The following is a 17,708-nucleotide window of genomic DNA, read 5'->3' as shown; positions in this document are numbered from 1 at the left end:
AAAAATGACTCTCTCAAGAACTTTGCCCAAGAAGGGAAGATGTGATATAGGCCTGTAGTTAGCTGGGACGTCACTATCAGGGGTTGGCTTTTTCATAGGGGTTTGACGGCTGTAGCTTTGAAGGCATCTGGAAAAACTCCAGTTCCAAGGGATATGTCCATCAATTTTTTTTTAACAGAATTGAAAACAGTATTAAAAATGTTCTTAAAAATTGTGGTAGGGACAGTGTAGAGACAGCAAGTAGACGGTTTAATCTTTGTTACAAACTTATAGATATGTGCATCGGAAATACTTGTAAATTTTGACATGGTTTATTTCTTTTTACGAGGTTGGCTATAGCAATTGCCAATATCTGTAGCAATAGTCTTCCAAATGGAAGCACTTCTGTTGTTAAAAAATATTGCACATTCTTCACATTCTATGGCAGATTCTTGATTGGGGACATTATAGGTTGGGGCAGGGTTCAACAGTTGGTTTATAGTTGAGAACAATATTCCTGAATCGCCGCTATTCTCAGTAATAATCTTGGGAAAATATAGCCCTTTTCTTGCAGACCATATAACAGTGTTAAAAGAGGAAAACTTTTCCTTGAAAATATTACAGTGGACTTCTAGCCCAGTTTTCTTTTATTTTCAAGTTTACAATATTAAGTGTGATGTCAAGTCATTTGAAAAATAAATTATTTGATTCCATCACACTTTTCTGGGGTTTGATCAAAGCTTATCAACAAAGTGTTAAATGCACAACATAGATCCCATTCTGGCATGTCTGAACACAACCTGCTCTACTCCCAGACAGAGGAGGCATAAGAGGTTCTTGCCAAACCTGGCTACTGTGTTCTACCCCTTTAGCTCATTATTTCAAATCAGGAAGAAATGACACAAGACAAAACAGTACGAGGTAGCTTTCCAAAAGGTAAATAGTAATGTCAGACGCTGTATTCACATATTATGATCCACATCATCTAGTGAAGCTTGTCTGTGATACCTCAACTTATGATATAGTTGCAATCATATTGCATGTTATGAGTGGTGGAAGTGAATGGCCCATAGCTTTTCCATCACATTCCCTTACCACAGCAGAGAAAAATTATGCACAGATTGACAGAGAGAATTTGAGTCAAGTGTAAAAAGTTTCAACCAGTACTTGTATGGGAGAGATTTTACCTTCATTACTGATCATCAACTCCAGTGTCCATTTTCAATCCACAGAAAGACGTTCCACTAACAGCAGCATCACAAATGCAGAGGTGGGTTTCGCTTCTTTGAAGACACAATTACAACATAAAATTCAAGAAGACAACTAATCATGCAAATACAGATGGATTGGACCATTTACCCTTGGAAAAGAAAATAACCAAACAATTTACAGAAGTGGACTCTCCTCTTCACGTATTCTCCCTAATGCAAATTGGAAGTCTCCCCATTACAGCAGAGATAATCCAAAGGGAAATCAGAAAAGACCACACACTGTCTCAGGTCTACGTTTACCCAAAATGGCTGGAATGTGCAGCAGAAATTCCAATTTCCAAATTTTTACCAGTGTCAGGATGATCCCAGGATTAACCTTGATGGGGATTGAGAGTTGTTGTACCATCCAACTGAGAGCTAAAGTGTTGGAGAAGCTACATGCTGGTCATCCGGGCATGATAAAAATGAAAGCATTAGCTCAAAGCTTTGTCTGGTGGCCTGGGATAGACCAGCAGATCGATTAGCTTGCCATGCAATCTTCTGGGATGCCAACATGTCCAGAAGATGCCAACAGCAATGCCCTGGGAAAGGCCTGACAGAGGATTCATGTGGATTTTGCTGGACCATTCATGGACACAAATTTCCTGGTAGCAGCTGATCCAGTTATAACGTGGCCAGACAGTGTTCCCATAGATTCCATGACAGCCTCACAGACTGTTGATGTGTTGAGAAGTCTGATCTGAAGGACTGGTGTTCCAGAACACGTAGTCAGTGACAATGGCAGTGGCAGTGACAATGTAGACACACTACACTGACACTGAAGAGACAGGGGTGGAGGGCACATTCGTAGCCTACAGGGGTGTGATGCAGAGCTTTTGCTGGCTGCTCACTCTTCAGAATCTACTCTCTCCTTGGCATAATGGGGGCTGCAAAGAGAAGCATCATCAGGACTCTCACAACGGCTGCTGATCTTGCCTCCAGATGGCTATGGATCAGGAGATGTGAACCATGGACTAATGCTGCTGGGTCACAAGCCAGGGCCTGATCAACCCTAGCTTGGTCATCTGGGGGAGGGTGCCTGATGCTGAAAGACACAAAACGTCCGATGTGCCCGGGTTACTGTTTATGTGTCTCAGTGCATCCAGGAATGTATTTCAGAATCAGAAGCTTGCTGGTTCCCTCCAAATTCTGATAATTCCCCCCCCCTTCTTCATTTCCCTTTTCTCCTCATCATGGTGCCCCTCCTTCTCCTTTTCTCCCATGGTTCATTCTCCTTTCCTACCGGTTTCCTTCTTCTCCAGCCCTTTTCCTTTCCACCTATCACCTCCCAGTCTCTTACTTCATCCCCCTCTCCCACCCATCTGCCTTCACCTATCACCTTCTAGTTTGTACTGCTTCTCCTCTTCCCATCTACATACTATGGCTTCTTCCCCTTCCTTTCCTGTCCTGATGATAGGTGTCGGCCTGAAGCGTCAACTGTTTATTCTCCTCCATAGATGCTGACTGACCAGATGAGTTCCTCCAGCATTTTTTGTGTGTTGCCCTCATGGTATCCCTGGCTATTCCCTGGTAATATCCAAGGTTGGCATGAAAAAATTGCAACAATATTTGCTATATACACATACAGAGCAATGTTTCTCTTTAATAAGAAAAAAAATTCCTTAACAACTTTGTATGACATTGAAGTGACATACTGTCACTAAACACTCCCCTCCATAATCTGCATCCTGAGACATCATCCTGTATCATGGGACCCATATTTTGTGTGGTCAAAGTTATAGCACCATCTACAAGAACATAAGAAGTCAGGGCAGGAGTCAGCTATCTGACCCATCGAGCCTGCGCCGCCATTCATGGCTGATCTGGCATGGACTCATCGCCACCTACTTGCCTTTTCCCCATAGCCTTTAATTCCCCTAAGGAAGAAATCAGGAGTGTGATGAGTTCTTCTTGCTTCCCTGGATGACGGCGTTTTCGACAACACGCAGATCAATGTGTCCAGGACAAATATCCGGGCAGGAAAATGCATTGCAGGCACTACCCACCCTGCAAACTGCCTATTCCAAAAGCTCCTTTCCGGAAAGCACTAAAGGGCTATTAAAACAAAAAAAAACTTCATGCTCTTAGACACAAAAGAAAATCTGCAGATGCTGGAAATCCAGGCAACACACACAAAATGCTGGAGGAACTCAGCAGGCCAGGCAGCATCTATGGGGAAAGAGTACAGTCGACGTTTCAGGCCAGGAGGCCTCATCAGAACTGGAAAATAAGATGAGGAGCCAGAGTAAGAAAAGCAAGAGTAAAGTTTCTTCCCCCCGGCAATTAATCTGATCAACCATTCTAGTTACTTCCCCTCCCCCCATCCTCCTCTATCAATAACCTCTGTCACTGCATGGTAGACACCTTAAATCACTTATTATAATTGTTTTTATATTGTAAATACCTGCTGGTTTTTATTTATTTATGCACATTATGTTCCATATCTATCCTTTAACTTCAAACTTTATAATCTTTTTAAATATATACATATATAATCCTTTCTAGTTTCAATAATTCTTTATTCTTTATGTAACGCTCTGGTTCACATTTTTACTGCTATGCTGTAGGTCATATATGTCAAACTCAAGGCCCGCGGGCCAAATGCGGCCCGCTGTGGAATTATCTTTGGCCCGCAAGATAATATCTAATTACTATTAAAGCTGGCCCCAGTAATCGAAGCGCCTATGGCGTATGATATGGCTAATGCTGAGTTTATTCAGGTACCAGGTTTTCAGGGTTTTTAGTGTTTATTCGGCATTCTTGCTCGGCAGTCTTCTTCATAAGAAACGGAATTTGTAAAGTGAAACACTTTGTAGTTATAGCAGAGACTGAGACACATGAGAGCAGGCTGAAAAAATGGAGGCAATGAAAGCTGCGTTCGCACGCGTCCGACTGATCTGGCCCGCATGAAGCTGCATTTTGCTCAATCTGGCCCGTGACCTAAAATGAGTTTGACACTCCTGCTGTAGGTATTTCACTTAGCAGTTCTGTAAGAGCTGTCTGTTCTGTTTTCAGCCTGTTTGGGTTATTGTGGAAGATAAGGGTTGATGAGGAATGTTCTATCCAATTAGAAAGGTGGAACTGGGGGGGAGGTTTGGTGAGGGACACTAAGGTTGGTCTTGGGGCTTTTGTTCAGCAGAAGATGAAGAGAGAAGGCACGGGAGAGAACAGGTCCTAGGCTTCAACCCAGTACGGGGCCATGGATTGATGGAGCCAGGTGCTGAGATCGATTGAGTTTCTGTGAATATTGGTGAAACATTGAGCTCCAATTTGTGCACATTTGACTATTGGCCCTTTCCTTTTTTGCTTTTCTTTACTAACCCTTTAGTTAAATTAAGATTCATAAATATAAACCCTTTAATCGTATGCGGTGTACTGTCTGTTATTTCTTGGCACTGATTTGTAACAGGGTAGAAAATTACAGAGCATTCACACCATCTGGGGTTTGGGGTAGGTGAGCCGTCTCAATCTCACGGGTTTGGTGGAAATGGAGAGTGTCCTCCCTAGATTTACGCAACCGGGGGTTTCATTTATAATTGTTGAATGGTGACTGTGAAGAGTAAACTTTCTCTGATAGTAAATGAAACGATTTGAACCATTTGTTGTTTTTTTGTTGCATGTTGTGCACTGACCAATACACTACACCAAGTTCTAATACAGGTAAAGTTATAGAGCAAATAAAGTCATTCATTGATGTTTGATGTGATCTCTATGACTGGCAAGTAAGCAGCTACCCTAAACACTCATTTTCTCGACTAATGAACCACTATGATTGACCAGAAGACTATAAGACATAGGAACAGAATTAGGCCACTGCAGTTACTCCACAACATGCTCTGCCAGTATCTTCCAAAATAATGATGCTAACCCCCATGTTGAGCAAGAGCAGCAGGTGAATTGCAATGCCAATGGCAGGTTACCATGCAAAGCACATTCCATCCAGACTGAGAAGCATGTTGCCTTACCTTCAATATCACTGGGTTAAAATTCTGGAATTCCCTGCTCAATTCTAATACCTCTACCAGAAGGACTGTGCAAGTTTGAGCAGGCAGTTATCTCCAACTTTTCAAGTGCAGTAAGGAATGAATAACAGTTGTTGGCCTAGGAGCGTTCAGATGATAAAAATACTGGTTAAAAGTTATTTCCAAAATCTTTTATCTGTTCATTGTCTTTTAGGTTGCAAATGACCTCTTTGTCTTTATTTCAAATGCAGATCTCCCAAGTGGTGCTTATAATGCTGGTTCAACAATAATTAATGTTTTTTTTTCAAATCTTTAGTTTGAAAGTTTTAATCTACAATTATTGCAGATTTGCAACATATATAACAAAGAAACTGAAAGAAACAAAATCTCTAATATGTTTGATATTTCCCCGGTATTTTATTCTTTCATCATTGGATTTTATCCATAGTGTACTCCACAAGCCAAACTATTTCCAAAGGAGAACCCATAAATAAAGGGAGATTAAAGGCAAAATAGTGAGACAATGTGTAGAAGGATGTAAGAATGATCGCTTTTCACTAGGTGGATAAGGGGAGATTGAGAGGGAGAAGAAAACAAAGTCAGGGACAGCTGAAGAAAGGCTTCTGCAGCATTAATATGACATTTCCAATGACAACCTGACTGATACATAAAACTGTACGATAGATAATTACAAAGAATCGCATGAAGAGGCGCACAGCAAGTTGAATGTCTCTCAGTTCTTCAGGTTCTAAGAACACTAAAGGGTCCCAGAAAATGTTAAGTTTTACTGCTGCATTTAAAACAGAAGGAATGTCATCTTCAGCTATACGTGTCATGACATTTTTTTTTTATCTCTTCTACCTTAACTTTTTATATAGGATTAGCAATGCGCACCTCTGCATCCTTAACTGGAAAGGTTTTGCCTGTAGTACCTCCTCAGGCAATGTGCTGGATTCTGCAGTATGCTCAGAGCAATCCTCACAGTCTCACGGGCATGTACAGGATGGAGAAGAGATCTGTATTTTATATATAAAATATAATTTTGAAAAGCATCATGTAGTGGATAAAGGACAATTTCAACTCTAACAGGAACAATGGTTTGCCACAGTCAAGGAGAAAAATCCATGCTAACAGTAATCTTAGCCCCAATATGTTTAATAATTTCCCAAAAATCATGGAACTCTCTCCACAGAGTCTCGTTCCCCAGGTTTCTGCCATGAGATTGGGATGGCTAAATTGATCCTCATATTTAGAAATGTTCATAATCCATCTCAAGAGTTGAAATGGATCTGTTTTAAATATATTTGAATGAAGAATGAGGACATAAAATATATTAAAATATGGATGAATTAAATTAAAATATCTAAATATGTATCACTGTTAACAAAACAGTCGAAATGCGGATTAGAGATTTAAGTATATCTGGATGAGAATCAGATGTTAAATATCTAAATGAGGATCAATGATTTATGTCTAACTGAGGATATTAAATACGTATCAATGAAGACCAGTGATATTAATTTTATCTAAATGAGGACCAGTGGTATTCAACATATCTAAATGAAGTTGATTTGCATTAAATACACACAATGAGCATTGGAATGTGAATGAATGTCATTAAATACATCTATATTAGGATTATGTTATTAAATATACCTAAATGAAGACCTTTTACAAGAACAACTGTATATTTAAATAAGTATCATTGCACCTAAATTTATCTAATTGCTGATCAATGATATTAAAAACATTTATCTGATTATTATTATTATTAAATACATTCTGCACAAATGTCTTAGACACACGTGTATATATATATATATATATATATATATATAGCTAGGGTACCGAAGACTTTTGCACAGTATTGTATTTGTCACCGTGGAGCGAAGAGTGAGTTTGTAAATCTGGCAAGAGCAAAGGATGTTGGGAATGACGGGTGTTGCCGTGGGAGGAGTGTGGCACAGATGGCAGAGAAAGAGAGCCAGAGCCAGGGGTTGGCATGGGTGTCGACACACCCAGCCCTGAGACAATAGGCAAGGTCATTTGATTCCATTGATCATTACAGAATGCTTCTCGTTCTCTCCCCTCTCCCCTCTTCCTGCCCCCTTCCCATCCTTAGACCACAATAGAGACCCACATCAGAATCAGGTTTTTCATCACTCACATTTTTTTTTTGCGGCAGCAGTACAGTGCAGTACATAAAATTTCTATAGTATTATGCGAGTCTGAGACACCCGAGTTTTATATATGTGCCTAAGACTGTGGAACAGTACCATAGTAATTTTATGAAGAACAGTGAAATTAAATATGCCTGTAAGAGGACAAACAATATTAAGTACATCTATGTGAATTCCAGTGATATATGGATCAATAATTCCATGCGAGAAGCACTTACAGCATGGCATTCATAGCAAAAGGATTTGAGTACAGGAGCAGGGAGGTTCTACTGCAGTTGTACAAGGCCTTGGTGAGACCGCACCTAGAATATTGTGTGCAGTTTTGGTCCCCTAATCTGAGGAAAGACATTCTTGCCATAGAGGGAGTACAGAGAAGGTTCACCAGATTGATTCCTGGGATGGCAGGACTTTCATATGAAGAAAGACTTGATCGACTAGGCTTATACTCACTGGAATTTAGAAGATTGAGGGAGGATCTTATTGAAACGTATAAAATTGTAAAGGGATTGGACAGGCTAGATGCAGGAAGATTGTTTCCGATGTTGGGGAAGTCCAGAATGAGGGGTCACAGTTTATGGATAAAGGGGAAACCTTTTAGGACCGAGATGAGGAAAAACTTCTTCACACAGAGAGTGGTGAATCTGTTGAAATCTCTGCCACAGGAAACAGTTGAGGGGGGTTCATTGGCTATATTTAAGAGGAAGTTAGATATGGCCCTTGTGGCTAAAGGGATCGGGGGTATGGAGAGAAAGCAGGTGCAGGGTTCTGAGTTGGATGATCAGCCATGATCATACTGAATGGTGGTGCAGGCTCAAAGGGCCGAATGGCCTACTCCTGCACCTATTTTCAATGTTGCAATGTTTCTATGACATCGAGCTTACATCATTGGCGATCAACTGGAGCTCAAGAAAAGCAGCTACGATCTGCACAAAGCTATCAAGGCTGCAAAACAACAATACAGGGAGAAGACTGAGTCAAGATTCACAACGAATAGCCCATGTGACTTGTGGCGAGGGCTGCATACCATCGCAGACCTGAAAGCCAATCGTTGTGGTGCCACCAACATCGCTGCCTCTCTCCCAGTTGAACTCAATCGCTTTTACGCTCGGTTCGATGTCGCTAACTCTGAGCCTCCGAGGAAAACCACCGCTACAACCTGCAACCTGGTCAACTCGGAGGCTGAGGTACGCAGGTGTTTCCAACAAGTGAACAGTCGCAAGGCCGCAGGACTGGACGGCATCCCAGGGCGAGTACTCAGGATGTGCACGGCACAATTGGCAGGTGAGTTTACTGACATTTTTAATCTCTCCCTCTCCCAGTTCAGGGTGCCCCCCTGCTTCAAATTATCCACCATTGTCCCTGTACCAAAAAAAACAAGTTAACATGACTGAACGACTGGCGTCCTGTCGCACTCACCTCAATAATAAGCAAATGCTTTGAGAGGCTGATCAAGGATTACTTCTGCAGCTTGCTACCACCCAAACTGTACCCCCTACAATTCGCTTACCGACACAACCGATTGACAGATGACGCAATAGCCACAGCTCTACATATTCTCCTTACACATCTGATGAAGAAGGATGCTTATGTGAGAATGCTGCTCTTGGACAACAGTTCAGCATTCAACACCATAGTTCCATTCAGGCTCGACAATAAGCTCGGAGACTTCGGCCTTGACCCTGTCTTGTGCAGCTGGATCCTGGACTTCCTGTCAGATCGCCAGCAGGTGGTAAGAGTGATCTCCCTCACCTCCAAACCTCTGACTCTCTGTACAGGAGCTCATCAGGTCTGCGTACTGAGACCCTCCTTTACTCCCTGTATACCCACGACTGTATCGCCACCCAGACCTCCAATCTGCTAATTAAATTTGCCGACGACACTACATTGATTGGCCTTATCTCAAACAACATCGAGGTTGCCTACAGGGAAGAAGTCATCTCTCTGACACAGTGGTGTCAAGAAAACAACCTCTCCCTCAATGTTGCAGAAACAAAGGAAATGGTTGTGGATTACAGGGGGAATGGAGATGGGCTAACCCTTATTGGCATTAATGGATCTGGAGTTGAGAGGGTGAACCACTATTAGTTCCTCGCACCCACATCACCGAGGACCTCACTTGGTCTGTACATACCAGCACCTTTCTCGCCTCAGCTGGATGAGGAAGTTTGGCATGGGCCTCCAAATCCTAAGAACTTTCTGCAGGGGCACAATTGAGAGCATCCTGACTGGCTGCATCACTGCCTGGTTTGGGAACTGTACTTCTCTCAATCGCAGGACTCTGCAGAGAGTGGTGCGGACAGCTCAGCGCATCTTAAATTGTGAACTTCCCATGATTCAGGACATTTACAAGGACAGGTGTGTAAAAAGAGCCCGTGGGATTATTGGGGACCCAAACCATCCCAACCACAATTTATTTCAGCAGCTACATCCGGGAAAAGGTACCGCAGCATAAAAGCCAGGACCAACAGGCTCCAGTGCAGTTTCTTCCACCAGGCCATCAGACTGATGAACTCACACTGATTTGAGTGTGCTCTATATTATATGGACTGTTCCATTTATTATAAATTACTATAATTTAGATGGAGACATAACATAAAGTTTTTTACTCCTCGTATATGTGAAGGATATAAGAAATAAAGTCAATTCAATGCAATAAAGATGCATTGGTGATATTAAAAACATATTTTCTAGGGGAACTAGATACAACCACACACTTTATGAATATGAATGGGAAACTGGAGTTGTGGTAAAGGCACAGAGGATGCCATGCTTCTCAAAGAGAAACGTACGAGAGCAGGTGTACATTTGCATCCCAGGAACAATGTTGCCTCTAATTTGTAATGACCAGTGGGCTCAAAAATCTTGTGCTGTGCAACTTTTGCTCAGTGACAGCAACATGTGTGTACCAAATACTTCCTTCAATAAAAACAGTACAAGTAAGCCAGTTCTAAAATCTGCAGACTAATCATTGCAAACACCACATTATCAATACCGACTGCATCAGAAACCAGAAAATGAAATGCACTTGTCTATGATTGTGAAACATACTTAATATGCCAATGAGGTACAGGGTGACAACCTTTTGTGTGCAGTTTAAATTACTTTGTGCACTGGAAACAAAATATGTGCAATTGAGTAATGCTGGAAAGAATACTTTGCCACAGTGTATGTGAAGATAATTTCTACAGCAATATCAATATCACTGTCAGGCTAAGCTACATTCATACACACACACACACACACACACACACACACACACACACACACACACACACACACACACACACACACACACACACACACACACACACACACACACACACACACACACACACACGTCTGTCTTGTCAGGATGGGAATTTGAATTAAAATGCTTGGTCACCAGGAAGTTCTGCTTTTAGCAGATGGAGAGGAGATCCTCAACATGCACCCCGTAAATGTAGAGTAAAAATATTAATGGTTTCATATCCTCTACAGAAATTGTTGGTGGTGATCGGGATGTTTTGGGAGTGGTTGGGTCTGTGCAAGCAGCTACACAGGAGGAAAAGACCACATCTTGAGTATACTACCTCACCAGACAGGCACTTACTCAGTAAGTTCCTCATGAATTAATTTCTCCAGGAAATACTTATTTGTTCCCTTCAGCACATTCTGAACACATGTCTGAGCAGTTAATAATCAGTTTGGACCTGCTTCATGACTTGTCCAGAATAAAGATTTTAAAAATGCAGAAATTCTGCATCTAACCCTAATTCTTATTAATTTTCATTTGGGACACTTCAGGATTCTAATATTTCCCAGTTCTGAAGAAGGGTCTTCAAATTGAAACCTTCACTCCATTTCTTTTCCCTCATGTTGCCTGATCTGTTGAACCTTTGAAGCATTTTTTGGTTTTATATCTTAAGGTGTCCCTTTGTGAACCGAGCGGCCCTTTTAATAATATCTAAGCAGGAATGAGAACAGGTGGTTTTCATATTTTACTGCTTCTGCCAAAGACAATGGTCTGACAATGAATGCTGGGAAGAGTTGAAACAGGAACGTGGAATGACTGACACGAAGAGGGTGTACAGCTGATCCTTGGTAAATGCAATGTGGATTACAACCATATGTGCCAGGTCAATTTTGCAGCTGGCACAATTTAATCTGGAAATGTTTGATAACAGGATTTGCTCTGGGTTACATTTGAGCTGTTTTCTAGGCAAATGATATTGCAGAGGTGAAGAGTAGAATGGTTGTAATTCCCTGCATTAATGCCCCCAGTATCATGAGAACTGCGAAGAAATATATGTGGAGCTGTTAATTTTAGACGTGAAAACTTTATTGTTACTTATTGTGCAGAAATGAAAAGAAAACAGATTGAAAATGAATGCAATCCTTCCCTGTTTTCATCAGGACATGCACACTCTTCCAATGCTGACTGACTGTGGTGGGAGAGTTGGCACTCAGTGCAAGATGAATTGTTGAGGTTTGCATGAAATCATTTTCACTTTGTGTGCTTCTCATACTCAGGGGGACTTGATAGGAATTTTTAATCTGTTCTACAATGCATCTCTATGATACCCTGCCCCCCTTTACTGCTGACTCTGCCAAGGCCGACCTGAAAGAAGGAACAAAATTACACATAATTCTTCTAAAAATATCTTCACTCACTCTAATCAGAAAAGGGTTTCTTACAATCCACTGAACTTGGGTTCTGTTGAAAACTGTGGAAATCTCCAGCTTTTTAAAGGCTGTTCTACTGTCCCCTTGTCCAACATACTGTTTTCCAATGAACCATAAGACTAAGGAGCAAAATTAGGCCATTTCACCATACTATTATGGATGACTTATTAACCCTCTCAACCCCATTCTCCTGTCTTCACCCCATAACCTTTGAGCACCCTTACTAATCAAGAACCTATCAAACTCGGCTTAAGTATACCCAATGTCTTGGCCTCCACAGACATCAGTGCCAATTACTTCCAAAGATTCATCAACCTCTTGCTAAAGAAATTCCTCCATTTCCCTGTTCTAAAGGGATATCCCTCTATTCTGATCACCCCCACCCCCACCATTCTTCTAAACTTCAACAAGTGCAGGCCCAGAGCCATCAAATGCTCCTCATGCGTTAACCCTTGCATTCCTGGAATACTTCTTGCGAACCTGTTCCAGACTGTCTCCAACTTCAGCACATCTTTATCTAAGCATTTTAAGATCAGACTGTCTTGCATCACAAATAATAATAAAATTTCATTGTTTATTTAGCAATACAGCATGGAGTAGCTACTCCAAGCCACGACGACACAGCAACCCCTGACAACCCTGATTAACCGTTCACAGGACAACTTACAATGAACAATTAACCTACTAACCAGTACATCTTTGGACTGTCGGAGGAAACCAGTACACCCAGGGAAAATCCATGCATTCCATGGGGAGGGCGCACAGACTCCTGAAAGGTCGTGTCAGAATTGAACTCTGAACGCTGGAATGTCCCAAGCTGTAATGGCATTGCGCTAACTACCAAGCTACCATTGAACTCTATCATTAACGTGTTAATGTTGGAGAGCTTGGCATCATTCTTTCCTTCGCATTTTGTATCCTTCCAAAAAGGAAACAATTGTTTTAATCATTTGTCTCTTTGAACTGAAATATATTAATGTTAAGACCATCATTAAGTCTGATTTAAAAATTTTTAATGTGACTGCTACCTGTAATTAGCAGCCTACTCAGACTAAATTCTGATTCTTCCTTTTATCAGCAATGCTTAATAATAGTTGAACAGAAAGTCTTTCTGGACCATAATAGCTGTCATGAAGGACTAGATGGAAAGTACAAAAAATAAATTTGTTGCGTGTTTCATTGAAGAGTACTACAACAAGTTAAAGACTTGTAATTTTTTATCTTAATATATCTGCCCGTATACTAACTACAAACTAATTTCTCCATTTGGTAGAATTATCAAAAATATGTGAACAAAATTATTACCTTTATTCATATTTATTTTTCTTTAGAATGAGCAAACAATAAAGATTTAAAGGCTGGTAATCCATTCATTCAGTATAACCCAGTAGGTACCGTAGAGCCAAGCAATGTGGTCTGCAAATTTCTGACCGTATGCTAGTCCAACGGTTTATGCTTCTGCCTTACAACCCACCCTGTAACTTATTCTTCGGTACTTAACTAATTTGCAAACATGCAAATGGTAAAATAAATTAAATATTAGAATTTTACAGATCAATAGTTTGAGTATGGAAATCACCAGCATTTGCTCTTCATTGAAGGTTTAAGTAGTAAAATATGAGTAATGCTCAAAAGTGGATAAGAAACTATTTTCAGAATTGCTCAGCTGTACTTGGAGTCACAGCAGCAATCAAATCTCCACTAAAAATGAACAATGGCTTTTGAACATACACCCTGACAGCCTGCTGTCTGGCAGCAATCTACAACAGCCTTGCAGGCAGCCGCCAGCAAATAATTGGCAGCCATCTGTATCAAGTGCAGGACTGGTGTGCTTTCAGAGCAGAGTCAGATTCTACAAAATACACTAAGAACCCTAAGAAAAAAAAATCTGAATGGACCCAATACCTCTGGGTATATCCTGACTTTATGTGAAAGTGTAAGATCGATGACAAAACCCCTCCAATTCTGTTCCCCTCTCGAAAAGGTTGTAGGACAGACTGCCAGCTTGTGATCAGTCCTGAACTATCACACAAAGTTAAGATCTAGCTCATGGAGAATTATGAGGAACATTTATCTTGAATGATCCACTTGAGCACTCTGTGAATAGGATTAAACTGGAAGAAATATGGAATTAAAAAAATAACCTAATATGTGTTTAGATCTTCATCTCTTTACCATTTTTGCAATACCCTCTTTCTTCTGATAATGTTTTTAAACAATAAGTTGGTAAGGGATAGAATAAACCTGTTGTGTATTATTTCAAAAATATTTGAGTAATTTTGTGTGTATATATATATAGTCTGATTAAGCATTTTTGTTTGCTTAATTAATTATGGGTTATGTGTATAAATATGTAAATAGCATACATCATCATGCTGCTTAAAGATTAAGTTACACACATATTTCGGACTCCCCGTGTTTTCTTTTCAATTTGTTTCATTTTTTGAAGTTGTAAAACATAAGAGAACTCACCTTTTGCCTAGCAAAACTACTTCAATGAACGCATCCCAGAATTTGTGACTACATTAATTCATGACTTAATGGATGACTCTACAGTAGGTCAAAGCTCAGATCCGTGCTTAATCTGGAAGTACAGGCATAGAAAGTGAGAACAAAGCTGTAAAGAGAGTTTTTAACTGAAATCCCATAGCCTGTAGCTGCTATAGAAGCTGATGATGAGAATCAGAGGTCAAATATGCTGCCGAATCTGTGCGCAGTGGTGCTGCACTGACATAGTACACCAAAAAGGAGGATTCAAATTTTTTGATCCATCCGTTGCTATTTTGAAATGTGAAGAGGCAGAAAATGCTTTCACATAAACATGGCTAACCACATGCTTAGAAGCAGAGCTGAAACTCCAGTCGTGCTACTGACATTGAACCATCAATAGTTACATGAAAGCTGTTGGTTGATTTCTGCCTGTTGTTGCAATTTTACAAGCACACAGTACTTCTGATAATCCTTTTAAGTTACAAAACTCTACAAGGATTTGAATGATACGCACTGAGTTATTAGTAGTTCCCTCAGAAATCCATTGGCCCCAAGATTATATTAGCAGGAATGATTATTGACTATTGTAGATTGGGGAAATGAGTAGAGGTCACATCAAACAGGATAATCTACAAGAGGAGGAAGAAGGAAGGGGAGTATAGATGTTCAGCAGAGAATATGTCTGCCTAGAATATCGAGAGTGCGAGTCCCCTAATGGAATCTCAGTGAGGAAAAACTTTATGAGGTGTTTGTACTTCAGTGCAGTTGTCCTCACTGAAACCTGCCTCTAGCTGCAGCCATGAGTGTAACTTTAGACTAGGCTGGGACAAAGTTGTCTTTGTTTTGTCAAAATAACCTGACAATGAATCAACGTTCTCTTTCTTTTCAGGCTGGAGCTGGAGATATCAGAATCAGAATTATGTCTTTTGTCACTGACATAGCCATGATGTTTGTTGTTCTGTGGCAGCAGTACAGTGCAATACATAAAAAAATTACTATAAGCTACAATATAAATAGATAGATAGATAGTGCAAAAGGGAATAGCAAGGTAGTATTCATGGGTCATGGACTATTTAGAAACCTGATTGCAGAGGGGATAGAATTGATCCTGAAATGTTGAGTGTAGGTCTTCAGGTTCCTGTACCTACTTCCTGATGGAAGTAATGAGAAGAGAGCATGTCTCAAATGGTGGGTGTACTTCATGATGAATGCCATAATGATGGATATTTGAAACAGTTAACAAATTAGGATAACTCACTCCATAAGGGACATCAGTAATGCTATTCAAAGAGAGATGATTGTGTTAGATTATCCCTTGCCAGCTAGTAGTTGATTGAGAAAACACAGGAGATTACAAAGACTAGGTAATTTCCCATGGTGCAGGTTCTCATTGACTTTGAGAAAAATGCAACTAAACTCTATGGAAAACCAAAATCGCTGGCAATAGGCAATGCTTCTTTATTTCATAACAGAACAGTGTCCAGTTCTGTTCATCACCATTAATTTCTCAGTGTGTTTCAGAGCTCCACTACATGACTGCAGCAGCAATGAACGTAAAATTATGAGCACCTGTTATGGGCAAAATCCACATGGAGATACTTTTTATTCAAATAGCTGGCCAGTACCTGCTAAAATCTTCATTATGAAACTCTACCAAAATAGGGAGACACAGTGGACTGCAGAGGCTGCAAATTGGAATTTCTGGAAGAAATCAGCAAGTCATACAACATCTCGAGAAGCAAAGGACCTAAGTCAAAGGACCAATATCAATCCTGATAGGCTTTCAACCCAAATTATTAAGCGGCATGTTGTCTCGACAGATGCTTCTTGAACCATTGAGTTCTTCCAGCAGTTGTGTGACCTCATTAATAAACAGTAGGAGGCAGTTATATATTTTAAAAAAATCTTTTGGATGACCATTCCTGCAATTGGCCTCAACCTCATCACTTGACTACTTGCTGAGAAATGGAGTATACATAGCACTTGGCTTTAAATATTGATTCAAACACAGGTATTTCATTATTGATATGGTGCTCTGATCACTCTTTCAATACTGCCTATCATTCTTTACTGAGAAGGAATACTGACTAGCTGCTCTTTATTGTACTCAATAGTTTGTTAAATGAGCCACATGGAAGAGAGTGACAATCTTTGGGCAAAAGTGAGAGCCAGCAGATAAACATTGGTTGTGCACTCAAAATGTGCAGGAAATATATCATTCTGAGTGTCAGGCTTTGACTCTTGTGTGATACAATTTCATAAAACTAATCAGTGCTGTTATGCATAGTTCCACTTAAACATACCTTTTCAGGCACTGCACAATTTCTAGCTAGTTAATAATTAACCTTGCCAAACATTCTCGCCACATTAAATCTCTTTCCCATCCATATTGTTATTGCAATTCCCTTGTTGCTGCAGTTAGATAATGTTGTGGAATTCAGCCTGCAATATCAAGGACTCAAGTTATGCAAAAGATAACCCAATCAGGTATGATTGAGGTTCTTCAGTTGAAGTGAAAATAGAGCATTTCATGATGTTACAAATGATACTTTTTAAATTCATCTCACACTGTTTACTAGAAGCAGCTCCTCAAAGGCTAACTGCAAAGTTAAGTTGAATAACTTTACATTCAGAGAGACCAAGTTCTATTTGAAGAGACAAGGTTACATCACTAATTCACAGTTTCGATGATCTTCAATCTTTGTTTAATTTTTGCTTGTTCAAGTTCTGACAACCACTCGAACTGCACAGGATAATTAACATTTTGAACCTGGATGAGAATCCAAAAATGTTAAGTATACACGGAATGCTTCCATCTACCAAAAATGGAGTATGCATAAAATAATTAGAATGTGATATCTAAAGAGAAGAAAATCAAAAATGATGGATGTTTGAAAGTGTCATTTTCCTATCACTGTTTGTGCTTTTTTCCAGTTCTCAGAATAGTTTTATTTTTCTTTCTAAGAGTTGTAAGGTGCATTGAAGATGATAAGGTCCAAAGATGCTCGTTCATTCACTTCCTTAATTCATGTTAGTTCAAAATTGTTTTTCACAATATCAAACACGCATGGAGATAGACAAGAACCATAAGAATGTAGATTTGATTTAAACATTAAAGTTAATGAGAAGGAGGATGAGAGGGGTATTGAGGATACTATTTTCAGACTGGTTGGAAAGAATACCTG

The 17,708-nt window shown here is 40.1% G+C and overlaps 1 long non-coding RNA gene across 1 annotated transcript in view; it reads right to left on the bottom strand.

Annotated features, from left to right (window-relative positions):
* LOC140713985 (uncharacterized) overlaps window positions 1–17,708 on the bottom strand; it is a 91,080-nt gene that overhangs the window by 18,517 nt on the left and 54,855 nt on the right. The window contains exons 4-5 of the long non-coding RNA XR_012095797.1: window positions 6,086–6,207; window positions 1,167–1,262 (exon numbers count right to left, since the gene is read on the bottom strand). This is a non-coding gene — a long non-coding RNA (uncharacterized lncRNA). The remainder of the gene's footprint in view (window positions 1–1,166; window positions 1,263–6,085; window positions 6,208–17,708) is intronic.

This window comes from Hemitrygon akajei, chromosome 20 (genome assembly GCF_048418815.1).
Source record: "Hemitrygon akajei chromosome 20, sHemAka1.3, whole genome shotgun sequence".
Taxonomy (NCBI): domain Eukaryota; kingdom Metazoa; phylum Chordata; class Chondrichthyes; order Myliobatiformes; family Dasyatidae; genus Hemitrygon; species Hemitrygon akajei.
Note: the sequence above shows the minus strand (reverse complement) of the source record. Positions and strands in the feature narration are given on the sequence as shown.